Genomic DNA, 13213 nt, shown 5'->3' on the forward strand with positions numbered 1-13213 from the left:
TCCCACCCTTTGACCTTTTGTGGCTAGCCTCGGGACTGCCATGGCACCTGCGGACGTGTTATTCACCATGTTAATACATTACAATGGGCGTGTAATGAAGCTCAGGGTCTACTGGAAGTCAAATCTCCCACCAGCTTGAGCCTCGGGGCCTACTGGGGGTTGAATCTTTTGCCATTTTAGTGTTAATTGCTGTATTATTGCTTGAATGGCTGTGCCCTGCCCCCTTCCTGTCTCAGCGGGTCTTTTGGAGGGCAAGTGATATTTGAACTTGCTCTTGGATAGTGAGCACGGCTTCACCTGGGACAACACAGTCGCTGAAGGATGAGGTGGCTGCTTGTGCCTGGAGGCAGAGTGGGAGGACAGAGAGAGGGAAAAGGTGACCAGAAACCATTGCCTCAGCTGACGAGTTCCCTGACCCAGGCAGCGGACGTGTTAAGAAATGTCATTTGCTTGTCTGCTTCTCCAAGCTACACGGAGGGCAGTTATAGCTTTTGGAAATTTCAAAAATGTGTCAAAGGCGGAAAATCAATGAGAGTAACATAGCATTTGCAACTCCGGGCCACGTAGGAACCCCAGCCTCTGCCTAGTGATGGGCTTATTATGTTCTCTAAGTTGCTATCATTTTAAAGACACACTGAAATGCACTTGGCCTCCCAGAGTAAATATGCCTCACAAATGCCAACACCTCTTGATAAATGTTAATTGACCCCTTTGTAATGCGCGTTATTCTTAAAGGCTGCAACAAACTTTGCTCATAGTCTTTGAACTTCTCCCAGATATTCTCCTGACATTTTTTTCTGATGAACATTACAAACATTTGGGGGTTGCAGAATAACACTGGGCTATTTTTCTCCCGAGATTTCTTTGTACAATTGCAATTTAGATTTCCTTCCAAAAGGGTTCATTGTGGCATGTTCCTTGATAGGATGTGAAGCAAATTTCTCCTGCTGTAGCTTGGCAGCCCGCCTGGAGGTTGGGGTGCATAAATTATTCCAAATGCCATAGAACCTTGCGTCTTATTTCCTTCTAGAATGTTTTAAATCTGCATCAGTATGCCTTGAACTGAGAGACTGAACAGGCAAAAACACACAGCAAGAAAGACATATGTGACTTGCAAGAAATGAAAGATCCCTTTTGTAAAATGATATCATTCAGAATTTAATTAGATGTCATTTTATTGAGGAAATAGATGTTATTTGAGCAAGGCCAGATCTCAGCGGGTTGAACAGTAGCAAAGCAAACAAGAAAGAAGTGGGTTGTTAGAGAGAAAAGTGCAGACAAGGGCATGGGCATCGCAGGAGACTCCGCGGTTACACAGGAGACAGAAAACGGTGGCGGAGGGGGTGTGTGTGGGGAGGAGGGGAGCCCCGTGGGCTCTCGCTTGTTTTACTCTGTGTCCTGTGATGAAGCTTTACTGAAGCTCTGGGGCGGGGGTTCCCTGACTTCAGACAGACTGTTGAGGTTAGTTTGAGTTCCTTGACAGAAAACAACAACTGGTAACTGACCCGGCTGTCGGGGCTCAGAGGTGTTGGAAACATGTGGTTTCCGCTAGACCAGGAAGGCAGGTCCAGCCGTGATGGCTTGTTGCCCCCCTTGATAAATGTCAGGCCAGGGTCCCCCTGTCATCGAGGGCTCACAGAGGGGCATCTGCTCTCAGGTTTACCTCTGTTTTCTGACCTCATTTTTCTCTCTCCGCCAATATGAGCTACCAGGCCATGCGATACCTACATGTGTAGCAATTAAGGAGACAAACTCTAACATGGCCCACCTGACCTCTCAAAGCCCAGATTTCTTCATCTGTAAAATGACCCTGAAAATAGTACCCCCTTCCTAGGATTATTGTGACAAACCAGTGAGCTAAAATACTTAGCTTTGGGTTAGACTCATAACGCCCGATTAAAGTTAGTTATGCTAGCATGTTGCCCATGAAAGATGTGTTGATTTGGGTACAAAAGTGTTGTCTTTGTGCTTAAAAAGATACACTTAAGGTAGAAGGCAGAGAGGGACAATTAACTAGAAGAGCAGATGGGGGGGCCCTCTTCCCATTCTGAGAGGTTTATCAGGGTAGAAAGGGTGGAGCTTTCAACCTAAGTGCTGAAAAATAAAACATTCAATTACAAATTTTAAATAAATGAATTAAATAAAAATTAAATACAACCATAGCGCTCAATATGTTACTCACGTTCGGTTATAGAATGCAGAGAGATGCTTGCTCTTTTTGATCTTAGTTCATTTGGGTATTTATGGCTTTCCAGAAAAATCAAGTCAGTCATCTAAGTGCTATTTTTAAAACTATTTTTATATGTCTGTATCTCATTTCTCTGTTGGCAAAATGAGCAAAATATTTCCAAAATCTCTCAAAGTTGTTTCCAATATAATTCATGAGAAGCAAAATATTTGATGTTTGAGTAAACACACAGTTTATATTGTTAGCCTAAGTCACAATTCTGGGCTGTTTTTATCCACAGAAAACTTCTCATACCACGTGTGTGGGGTTTTTTATTTTTCCTCATACCAACCAGTTCTTCAACTCTCTGGACCCCAAATGGGTGTCCTACAATTCAGTTCAATACTGATACTAACTACTTGGATTTCCTGCAGGCCCCGTAGGTTAAGACCTACAAGACCCAGTCCCACAAGACCAGCCCCCACATCAGACACCAGTCAAAAGTCCCAGGCCACCCACTCTTCTGATCAACCAGCTATATATCAGGGGTTCCTATGACTCAGTAATTTTCTAGGATGCTTACAGAACTCAGGGAAAATGATTTAGTTACTATTATCAATTTATTATAAAGGATGCAACTCAGGATCAGCCAATGGAAGAGATGCGTGGGGCAAGGCACGAGGAAGTCCCCTGTCCTCTCAAGATGTGTCACCCTCCCAGCACCTTGAAGTGTTCACCAACCCAGAAGCTCCCCGAACCCCACCATTTAGAGGCTTTTATGAAGATTCCATTACATAAGCAAGAATGATCAGGCCGTTGGCCATTGGGTATTAACTCAATCTTCAGCCCCTCTCCTCCCATTGGAGACCCGAGGGGTGGGGCTGAATTTTCCATCCCTCTAATCATGTCTTGGTTTTCCTGGTGACCAGCCTCCATCCTGGATCTCTCTAGGGCCTGCCTGGTGCTCCTATTTCTCTTATCACCCAGAAAATTCCAAGGGACTTGGGAGATCTGTGTCAAGAACAGGGAAAGAAGTCAAATATGTATTTCTTACTGTGTCCCACAGTACTGTGAGTCAAGAGATCTTTATCAGTCCTCCCCTCCCCTTCTCTGTGACATACATTCCCCTCTTGCAAAAATAAGCATGCAAAGACCACCACAGCTAAGGAAGCAACCCAAAGCAGACATGTCTTTGTAATGTGACAGCAGGCTCTCCCAGGTAGAGCAAACAAAACGTTCATCAGCAGATCCTCCACCTCAAGAACTGGGTTTTCCTTTGCTGTGTATTTTATTTTGCAGATTCATTCAGTGAATGTTGGCTGATCATCTTCCAAGAGCCAAGCACTGTTTTGTGTGCTGAGAATTTAATGATGTATTTATTTCACAAATACTTACATTCTGTTTTTCCTGTGCCAGGCACTGATCTAAGCAATTTACAGATATTAAATTATTGAATTCTTTTATTATCCCTCTTAGCAGCTGCTCTTACTTCAGTCTCCTTGTGCCATAAACTGAATGTCTGTGTCCTCCCAAAATTCAAAGGTTGACACCTGATCCCTCCTATGATGGTGTTAGGAGGTGAGGCCTTTTGGAAGGGATCAGGTTAGAGGGTGGGGCCCTCATGAGTGGGATTAGTGTCCTTATAACAGAGACCCCAGAGAGCTCCCCCACCTTTTCCCCCAGGTGAGGACACAGTGAGATAATTTCTGTCTGTGAACTAGGAAGGGGTTTTCCCCAGACATCAAATTTGCTAGAGCCTTAATCTTGAACTTCCCAGCCTCCAGAAGTGTAAGAAATAAATTTCCATTGTTGTAAAGCCACCCAGTCTATGGCATTTTGCCATAGCAGCCTGAACAGACTAAGACACCATGCCACAGAAGAGGAAGTAGAGGAAATTAGTAGTTGAGCAACTGGTCCACTGTCACCCAGCAAGTTAGAGGAAAAGAGCAGGTGTACACCTAATTTGAAGAATCTGGGGACTCTAGGTCATAGCTAGCTGTTGGGTACCTGGCCCTGGGAAGGTGGGTAGTGGTCCCCAGTGTAAAAGCCCAGTAAGGGAAGTGGCTGGGGTACAGACTTAATCAGCTGTTTGAGAAGGGAACAGACCAGCCAACAGCCAAGCCCTCAAACCTGGATCATGACTGCATTATAAAGAAAAAAAAAATATATGATAGTGAAGTGATGAAGATGTTGAGAATTGGTCATATCTTGGCTATATTTGAAGGGAGAGCCAGTAGGACTTGCTAATGGGTCATATATGGGGTGTGAGAGAAAGGTGCATTCACAGGAAGTGCAAGGTCAGAGCCTGAGCAAGGAGCGGTGGGACCACCATCATCGAAAATGGGCAAGACTGAAAAATGAACGTTTGTAAGTAAACATTAGAAGCTCAGTCGAGAACACCTTATGTTTGAAATGTCTTTTTATGTTATTTTTCTAAGACATCTAAGTGAAGATGTTGAGCAGAAAAATGGATTTATGGTTCTGAAGCTCAAGAGACATGTCTGGCCTGGAGATATAAATTTGAGAGGGTTTGACATAAATATGGTATTTCAAGCCATGGGACCAATGAGATCATCCAGGAAGTGAATGTAAAGATAAAATGTGGCCTAATGAATGGCTCTTGGGACAATCCAACATGAAGATGTTGAGGAGGAAAAAGAGCAAAGGAGACTGAGAAGAAACAGTGCAACTGAAGGAAAAAGCTGTGGAGGGCATCTGGGGAGCCCCAGGAACAAAGCAGTTCAAGGATCTTGAAATGTTTTAATCTTCAGCCATCAAATATTCCAATGACATATGACATATTCCAATGACAATATGGTACCATTTTGACTATTAGATTAGGAAGTAGTTTAAAACCAGACACTTTATGTTGTCAAGGGTGCAATGAACGGGTGAAACCATTTTACACCCTAATTGGGAAAATAATTAGGTTGAACTTTCTGGAAAGCAACTTAACATTATAAAGAAGCAATTTCCTAACAACATCTACATACTTAAATTCAGCATGTCCTCTTCTAGGAATCTACCCTGAAGAAACAGGTAGAAACTTAGACAAAGTTTTATGTTCACAGACGTTCTCTGCCAGGGTATTTATATTAGAGAACAGCTGGGGGTGAAAATTATATTTTGAACAAGGAAAACTATTCAAAAAATTGTGAGCCCCAAATAAAATGGATATTGTAGCCCAGGAAGATGATGATTGAAAAGTATATTTAATGATATGTGAAAACCCTCATGATGTGGCATTAATTGAGGAAAGTAAGATAATGTCCTTTCCTGTAGTAACAAAAAAACTAATCATTACCATTATGTACTGTGTATAAGGCATTGTGCTAGTAATTAATATACACTGGTTTTTAATTCTATCAAGAGGCATCAGGAGAAAGCAGAGGCTCAAAATTTAATTGACTTGATTGTATTTTATTTGATCATATTCATGCATTTGGGAAGTGAACACACACACATTCTCACACACACACACACACACAGAAATCTGACAGCCTGTCTTAAAAGTTCCTATTCTTATGTAAGAAACTTTAAAGCTTTAGTTACCACCTACGGAATCCAGGGCAAACTTTGAGTTCATGAGTTTTTCCCAAAAGAAGATTCTAAGAATGACAACAAAATGAAGAATTTAAGCCCTGGTTTCCTCATTTATATAAAAATCATTTTCTTATAATTTCAAAATTCTTACTCCTCACGTACAAAGCTAAGGATGACTTTAGAAACCTTCCCTAGCACTGCCAGACACCTTCTTACTCCTTTGGGAGCTGACTTGATTCATTGTGATACAAAAGGGTGAAGGAGTTTAACATTTTTGGAAAATTTATTTTGAAGAAGACCAGGGTTAATTTACTAACACTGTCTTTCCTCCTTTTACTCTGTAACCTCTATTTTTCAAATAGATTCTTTAAGAGCTTTGTTCCTTTTGTGAGCTCTCCTGGTGATAAAAAAAATCATTTCATTTACACTCTAATGTATCTGATAGTTCAGTTGATGGTGCTCATACTGTGTGTCAGGCACTCTGCTAATTCCTGGAATTGTTGGAGGAGACACTTGGGAAGAAGAGATGAAAACCGGAGTCATAGCTCCTATTCCAGATACGCCGCCCACTGTCCAGAGGAGACCAGCACATCACACTGGTGTGAAATACAGCTGTGATGAGGGCCGTAAAGGAAGGAGTGTGTAACAAGAACTGTAAGAGCAACGTCTGCTAAAGAGGTGAAGAGGGATGACTTCACAGCGAAGACGGCATTGCCTGTGCCCTGGGGGTTATCAGCAAAGAAAAGGAAAAAGCATTCCAAGTGGAGAAAAACAGAATATAAAACAAAGGAGAATCATGTAAACCACAGGAGTGGGTGGAAAATCGAGTGCAGTTTAGCGGGGCTGGGGTGGAGCTCTGCAAATTCAGGCTAAAATAAGTCAGTGAAATAAGATGATTCAGCTCTTTCTATGCCTGACGATCAGGAAGCTACTAAAGAGGTGGGGTCCAGGAAAGGACTTTTATCTACTTGTTTCTTTGATATTATTATTATTTTCAGGTTGGGGGAATTATAAGCATGAAATACTGATTCATATGGAGTGAGGAGAAAGTCAAAGTGTGAAACCTCAGGAAAGAAGCAATCATGGAGGCTGAGCCTCTCCAGGCTCAGGAGCTATGAAGGAGGTGCTTCTGTGTCAGCAATGGTGTTGTCATGGTCAGAAGGATAACACAGGAGCCTTTGTGGCTCCTCCCTTTAATTTTTCAGTACTCGTCACCTTTTCCCAAGGACGCACATCTGCATCCAATCATCAGTAACAGGATCCTGTCCATTTACTGAGTGCATCCCACGTGCCCATGACTGGGCTAAGTGCCAGGGATAAAACAGTAACCAAAGCAGAACCAGCCCCCGCCCTCGCGGGGCTTATGATCCAGGTACAAAGGGACTTCTGTGCAACAAATGACTGAGCAAATCATCCTAAACCTATGACCAAAGCTGTGCTAAGAGCTGTGAAGGAGAAGTTCAAGGTTCTGAACCAGTATTGAACAGGATTACAGCCTAGTCTAGAACGCAGGAAGGGAGTGAGCTCCAAGGGTTCTGTCGCTGCCTCTCAGACGTGCGCTCAGCCCACTTGATACCACATTTTCTGTGTCTGAAATTAACCACCTTTCGGTGGCCTTGAAAAAGAATGAGATTATTGACCCCACTGTGTGATTCAAGCCATAGAGGAAGTGAATAAAAGAGCAACTGTGTCTTTGATCTCTTCCAAAGACCCGGAAGATTTATTTAAAGGTGAAAAATCAGACCTGAAGTCCTTACGTCCAAATCTGGGGGTCTCTCAATTTAGAGACGTTAAAAATATTAGCAGCCAAAAAGAAAAATTGTTTTGACACTTTGCCATGTAGCCTTCCCAATAATTTGTACCAGATAGTTGATCTTTAAAATGTCTTGCTGTGAAAGAGACGGATACAGAGTATATACGGATTGCCTTCAGGCAGCCTGCCCGGCTCAGAGGGCCACATCCTGACCTCCGTGGGCCTTCGGGTCTGCCTTGTCCCCCTGACCTGGTCACGCAAGTATGCTCTAAACATTGCCTGTGACACGCTAGTCCTGGAGATTCACGGTCTGCACTGGCCTCTTACATGTCATCTCTGAGCTCCACCCTCTGATGGCTTCTCTTTGCAACCTAGCTGCTGCCCAACCCTCCTCCCTGGGCTCCCCCATCAGTGCCCCTCCATGCCCCCTCCTGGGCTCATCAGGCTCAGGGTCTTGTCACAGCTTTGTTGCCCTGTCCAAGGGATGCCCTTTCACCTCCTCCAGGCTGTCCTCCTCCACAGCCCCTCCCTGTAGTCCAGTCTGCTCAGCTGCCCCTTCCTCGCAGACTCCTCCCCTGACTAACCCATTTATTTAGAATATCTAGAACCTTCTCCCTTCTCTCTCTAGCCCTCAACCCCTATTTTTCTTCATGGCCCTTACGGTTTCCTGACGTGTTGCATGTTATTTAATTGTTCTCTGTTGGTCTCCTTAAGAGAATGGAAGAGCCTTGAGGGGAGACACTTGTTTATCTCTACCCAGTGCCTCCAAGAGCACCCCACAACAGGAAGTGCTCAATAAACATTTGTGGAATTAACTAAAATGGGTGGATGGACGGATGATGTACCTCTTGGCCTTCCTTGGGCAAGCTGCTCGCTACCCTTGAGATGTCGCCACTGGCTCAGGCAGGGAGGACATTAGCATGGCTTGTGGGCAGAGGCCATGGGTACCATGCTCAAAGGAAGGTGGGGTCAGGGGAGGGAGCAGTCCTTTGGACATGATCTCATAGCCCTGGGCACCGATGTCCCTCGGAAAGGCCTTTTTCCTTGACACACTTAGGTCGAGATGATTCTACCAGGCTGCTAATGGTCCCCAGATGGATGTGCTTGGGGATGGTGGGCTCGGTCCCGATGTGACAGGCAGCCTTGCCCCTGGGTCTTCTGGACTCTGGTGAGCTCTGATCTGCCTGTCTTGACCCCAACCCAGCCAGGGAACTCTCATCTAGGTTGGGGAAAATCTTTCCTAGTGTTTCTGGCCCAACAGCTTCTGGCCGTCTACACTCAGGAATTCTGTCCTTTTTAATCTCACTGTGAAATCATCGAAACGCCCCTAAGTGCTTAGGCTTCTGCAAGAAAAATGTTGGAGAGGGAAGTATGTTACTTCTTAACTTTGGTTTTCTGCTCTGTCACACCTATGACATGAGGTAATATGTGGCGAGAAGACCGCTTGTTGAGTGAGGGGAAAGCCAAAAGGTAGGACAGCAGGAAAATAAACTGATAAATCCATACGATATACACACATTATTAGCTTGCTCAGATGTTCACCCCTCTCCTATGAAGGTACACCCGGAAAAAAATTACTTGGTGCACGGCCCTGAGTTTCCAAAGAAAGAGAGGAATGAGCCACTTTTAACTAAATAAGTGTGTAAATACTAGGTTTAGTATCAAATATCAAAGCTGTGTGGTTCTGTATAACTAATTTTTTTCTTATAAAAACATTTTCATGGAGTTATACAGCTTTATGGAAAATTTGTGTCTACTCATTCTTGGCACATTAGCATTCCAAAGTATTTCTTAAAGGGAAAAGTTTTCCAAGAAAATGAACATTCTTGGACACTTTAACTTTCTACTTTGCTTTTAAAAAAAAAAACTTTAGGGCTTCTTGTTGCTGTTGTTGATTTATTTGTTAAATAAATGGTTGTTTTTTTAACCATTCTCTTAGGAATACCTTAAAAGCTGATATGATAACACCAGCTATTGTTGGAGAAGATTTGCAGTCCAATCACATTTGAAGCACATCCTACTTCATTTTATATAAAAATAAAACAAGCAAAAATCTCTCTGAATTATTTTTATGTTTAAGGAGATAAATAAAAGATGCACAGAAAAACATATATTTGGCCCATGTATTTAGCAAGATTTGGAAATATATTTGTGCATTGTCATTAACAACCACATCTGAAAGAAACAGAAGATGCAAAACACAAATTAGTTATAAAAAGAATGTATTTGCTTAGCGAAGGATGTTGGCTTTTTGTCATCACGGTTTAGAGGAATAACAAAGACTAAGCACAACCCAGGTTATCTTAAATCAAGCAGACCCTGTGGTTCAGACATGCCTTCATATTTTACAGCTTAGGGGGCTATAAAAGAACATTTCATTAAGCTTAAACTGCATGTGCCTTTTTCAACTTTCTGAAGAATTTAGTGAGTTGAGTATGTTTATTTCCAAAGTTTGATTTTACTCTCTCTTAGGCTTTGGATTAAAATTCCCAAATGAACAGATTAAAAAAGTTCTCTTTACAAAGACAGAGGGGTCTTCTAGAACAAGCAGCATTGCTTTGCCAATTAGTGACAGGGTTTGAAACGGAAGAGAGCTGCCGTGATTAATGGGGCTGAGCAGGAGCTGAATGGTCTTAGGAGAAGGTTGGAACCCGGGCTGTATATTAATGTGAACACCTTCAGCTCTGCTGTGGGTTTGGCTCCTTTGGAAATGATTTGTACTTGAGATGGTTGTTTATGACCCCAGCACCTAGTTTATTTCATTCTGGGCAATAGCGTACATAGGTGTGTCTGGTAGATAGGAAAATCCAGTGGCTGGAAAGATCTACCCAGCTATAGCATATTGTATCAGCTTTATTAATCAAATTCAAAGACAGTCCATCATTTTCAGGTTAAAGCATTGCTTGCATACTGACCCTCATCACTTGGGAGGAAAACCCGGGCACTATACCTGGTGTAGGGCAGCTGGTCAATACATGTAAATTTCCTTCCCCATTGAGGTCAATGAATTTGTGAATTATGGAGAAAACTAGTCCCATAGCTCTGTTTCCATCTGTTCTACAAAAAAAGTGGGTTCTGCAGTCAAATAAGGATAGGTAATGACAGAGTCAGAGGGCCAGGCTCTTTCTTGGAACTTGAAACTGTCTACTAGCTTGTGCAAGAGGTTCAAAGCAGAGCTGAGGGGCCAGTATTGGTCCTTTCTTAGCCATGAGACCTTAAGCTATGTACTTACTTCCTCTGTTTTCTTATAGGTGAAATGAAGACATCTTCCACTTCAAACGACTAATATGTTGATATTTATAAAGCACTTACAACAGTGCCTGGCACATAATAAGCACTAAGTAAGTATTTATCAAATAACTAAAATCCCTGAAAGATTCTTCAGGAAAAATTTAATCTAGAGTTTCCCAAATCTTCTTTCACCATGGATACCCCTGCTCCACCTAACTCCACCCCATTCCTTTTCCCCCAAGCCCCAAATAACTTTTTCTGGGAAAACCACACTTCCAAATTTTTTTTTTTTTTTTTTAAGAAAAGCTGCTGTAGAGAGAAGTTCATTGAATCCATTTTCTTAACAAAGAATTAAAAAAATATATTTAAAAGGAGTCACGTGTGCATTTCGATCATCATTCTAAAAGCCTCAGAATTCAGAAAAGAAAATTCCTGAATATACCAAGTGAACAGAGTTCCCAGTTAGTGAACTTTGTGCAATGCTGTGATTCCCATCTTGTGTTTACTGAGGGGACTTGTAATAATGGCACATAGCACGTGCTGAGTGCTAATGTGTCTACCGGGCATTCATCTCTGTGTGGATACTATTTCTAAATCCTAACAACAATCCCAAGCAGTGCGTATTCACCCCCATTTTATAGACACTGCACTTTAGTGGGTCAGAGTGTCTGTGTTTCTTGCCTAAGGCCACCCAGCTAGAGGCAGGTGGAGCCAAGAATACAAACCCAAGGATCCAGACCCCAAGACGTTCTTAGGCATCTTCAATGTGTAAATTACTTCTCCCCTCGCTGCACCTTAACCCACCTAGGGGGACTCAGGGACCCCAAAATGGGTCCCCCACAGGGTTTAACTTGTCCCTCTGGGACAATATTATACAGTAATTATTGTCATCCTCAATTATAGACAAACCTGAAATATTAGACAGTTGGGCAGAATACATAATTTTACTCATCTTTTCCCTTTGAAGATTTGATTTTTTCATGATTCATCATCATTCTTTTTTTTTTTTAAACTTTGTATTGATGTATAGTTGATTTTCAGTGTTAGTTTCAGGTGTACAGTAAAGTGATTCAGCTATATACACATACACATGCATATTCCCATTATACATCACTGCAAGAAACTGAATACAGTTCCCTGTGCTGTATAGTAGGTCCTTGTGAAGATCTGATGTTTTCACACACCCGGTCAAAGGAGGAGGTAGGACACCAACCTCAGTGTTCTTTCCGGTACTGACTGCTGACATTTAACAAATACTACTGGTTGGTTTGCTTGGTTTCTCTGTTAATATAGAAATGTGCTGTCGAGTTCTCAAACGCAGGCATTGTGCGCCTGTTCTGTTTCCATGTGGCCGGCCGTGCTGACAGCACACACGTGAGCACGTGGAGAGACCGAGTGACACCCGGCTCCAGGGAGCACGTGTCTTGCTTTACTTTTGCACCATCTGGGCTCCACAACATTCAAGGAAGATTCTAAGTGAGCCTTTTTGGAAAGGAATGAAGGAGATTTTTGTAGCTGTTATTGTTGAAAACCAATTCAGTCCATACAATGGCTTGAAAGTAGTGAAAAATCAACCCAACTGGGAACATTTTTTCTCTTGTATGGCAAATACAGCAGATTGATTAAAAAAAACAAAACAGGATGTTCTCAGATCTCAGAGAAAATTGTACCATCTAAAAGAAAAGCTATAATATGTAATTATGTATTTAAATACACAATCAAGTTTTTTTTAATTTCCAATCTGCTGAAATGAAACATATACATCTTGTCCATATTGTCTCCATGTAAATATCAGTATTGTCCAAGAAAAACTAGAGCTGGGGAGAAGTGAAAACAGTGACAGTAGGTTTTATTCAGGACTATTGCAATAGGGGAAAAGAAACCTCAGTGTAGAACCGGGCTCAGCTCCAAATACAGCAGGAATAAGTCGGGGTTTACCGCCAAGGAGCAGGATCGGGGTCAGAGGATGGAGAATCACTAGAGGAAACACCAGGGGTAGGCAGTATTCTGGCCAAACCCAGCTAACAGGATCTTTGTTGAAGACAGGTCTGGGGGGCGGCGGGGGATGAAGAAACCACTTAGACGTGGAGGGTGGTAAGAAAAAAGGATGGGAGACTCTTACTAACATTGAATTAGCACGGTCCTTGCTAAAACTTTACTTTACAAGGTGGCAGATGAACGGGTCTACAAAAAGGTCATGGAACTTGACTTAAGTTTAGTCAAGCAAAGAATCTTTGTCAGTATCATTCCTGAGGTTTGGGGGCAATATTCTTCTCTTCAACTGCCAGCACATATGTGCCCGCATGTGGACACACACACACACACATAAATCAAACAACACAACACATTTCTTGAAGAAAGCACCACTGTCCACTCATGGTCAGGAACACAGGCAGGAGCTGACTAGATCAGGCCTCAAATCATGGAGCCCTGAGCTTCAGGAAGTGCTTGTGTCTGGGCATGGAACTGATAACAGACCCTTGGAAATAAGTAAAGTCACACGATTGCCACACATCAGA

The sequence above is a fragment of the Camelus dromedarius genome, chromosome 26 (genome assembly GCF_036321535.1).
Source record: "Camelus dromedarius isolate mCamDro1 chromosome 26, mCamDro1.pat, whole genome shotgun sequence".
Taxonomy (NCBI): domain Eukaryota; kingdom Metazoa; phylum Chordata; class Mammalia; order Artiodactyla; family Camelidae; genus Camelus; species Camelus dromedarius.